The following is a 1971-nucleotide window of genomic DNA, read 5'->3' on the forward strand; positions in this document are numbered from 1 at the left end:
CATCAATACCTGGCCATTATTATGCCCCCACCTTTTGGGGGGTCCAAAGTTTGAAATGTAAAAGTGTATCAGAAATTGATGAGGCAGTTGAGTAGAGCTCTCAGAAAGAAGACTGTCCGGTGGGTCAGGAAGACTGTATTCTAGTCTAAGCTCTATTATTTACCAGCCATGTGATCTTGGACAGATTACTTAATCTATGTCTTAGTTTTTTCGTCTTTTAAATGGAGATGATTATGTCTACTTTAAATGGGTAATGTTGTATACACAGAAACAGGCAGAGACGAGATGCTGAATAAATTCTACATCCAAAAAAGTTAATGTCTGCAGGTCTAAATTTTCACAGGCTCTACAATAAGTCTAATAATTAATTAAAAATATGGTTTCATTTCTCAGAACCAGCAAATGGCAGAACATGAGGGTCATTGGGATAAAGATAATAGCAATAAATTCTGTAGGAGGCATTTGTTTTTAATCCTTAGACGGTTCCAAGATATTGGTGCTTATCTACATATTAGAGTTAAGGTACAAAGAAGGAAGAGGATAAAAAATGAATAAGGCAGGCTCTGGTGGCCCAGCGCCCTTGCGGCTTGTCGGGCACGTGGGTCATGGCTGGCCCAGTGTGGGGCGAGGGGGCCCCAGGCCCTGGACCTGCTGCGGGCCCTGCCCCGTGTGAGCCTGGCTAACCTGAGGCCAAACCCAGGCTCCAGGAAACCGGAAAGATGACCAAGAGGTCAGAGAAGAGGTAGAAAATGTGGCAGGGGCCACAAGGGAGAACGACAGAGAAGAACCCAGCCCTGGCTGGGCTTTGAGAGAGGCCACACTCCATTTTACCTTCGAATCTCAAAATATGGGTTTAATGAAGGACATAGCTTCAGACGCCAGTATCAGCCTTTGACTCTCAACAGGCTGCAGTATCTTTTTGATTTGGGTTGAGTTTATCCTACACAACCTATTGACTTAACCCAACTTGTCAATGGGAGAGGTGTGACCTTCCAGCCATCTAAAAGGGATTATGGTGTCCAGCTGGTAGAGGAGGGTGATGACACCTTTAAGGCAAAAGTTAACATTGAAGTACAGCTGGCTTCAGAGCTGGCCGTCATTGCAATCGAGAAGAATGGAGGAGTCGTCACGACGGCCTTCTACGACCCACGAAGCCTGGAAATTCTGTGAAAACCTATTGCATTCTTTCTCCGTGGACAACCCATTCCCAAGCGAATGCTCACCTCCAAGGCACTGGTACCCTACTACACTGATGCAAGGAATCGTGGTTACTTGGCAGATCCTGCTGAATTTCCTGAAGCAAGACTGGAGCTCGCCAAGAAGTACGGTTATATTTTACCTGATATCACGAAAGACGAACTCTTCAAAATGCTCAGTACTCAAAAAGATCCAAGGCAGATTTTCTTTGGTCTTGCTCCCAGGTGGGTAGTGAATATGGCAGATAAGGAAATCCTCAAACCTATGGATGAGAATCTCCTCAAGTACTACAGCTCCTGAGTTCCTTCCAAGATAACAGATGGTAAAAGAGCTCCAGAAAGGGACTGAAACACACGTGTTTCCCATGGCATTTGCTTAATTTGTAATTCTGCAGATGTTGATGTTTTCTGTGTAATCATATCTCTCTTTTTTATCTAAATTAAAAACACAGTAAGCAAGGACTGTGTAGAGGATCTGGTGGATCTGTGTGCTTCTGTCTCAGAGATCTAAGCTCCCTGGTTCTCTGCCCAAGGAAGAGTGTAACTCTTAGACAATTTCCAGTTGAGTTTTCCATCATCCTTCCATCCAGGTCTTGTCTTATTGTTGCAAATCAGAATGAACGCACAGGTGGGATGAGATTGCTTTGTCAGCTGCCTGGTCAAGGTCAGAGGGCTGCTAATGAGCTGGTGAGCTTCTTAGTCGGTAGCCACGAGGAAGCGCTGCTACCCAGCGTCAAGACAGTAAACCTTCAGCTTGGGATGATTAAGATGTGGG

General features: G+C 45.0%; 1 pseudogene; it reads left to right on the top strand.

The window, feature by feature from the left end:
* The first annotated feature begins 605 nt into the window (after positions 1-605).
* Positions 606-1523, top strand: LOC101269542 (39S ribosomal protein L15, mitochondrial-like; annotated as a pseudogene).
* The last annotated feature ends 448 nt before the right edge of the window (positions 1524-1971 follow it).

The sequence above is a fragment of the Orcinus orca genome, chromosome 2, assembly GCF_937001465.1.
Source record: "Orcinus orca chromosome 2, mOrcOrc1.1, whole genome shotgun sequence".
In the NCBI taxonomy this organism is placed as follows: domain Eukaryota; kingdom Metazoa; phylum Chordata; class Mammalia; order Artiodactyla; family Delphinidae; genus Orcinus; species Orcinus orca.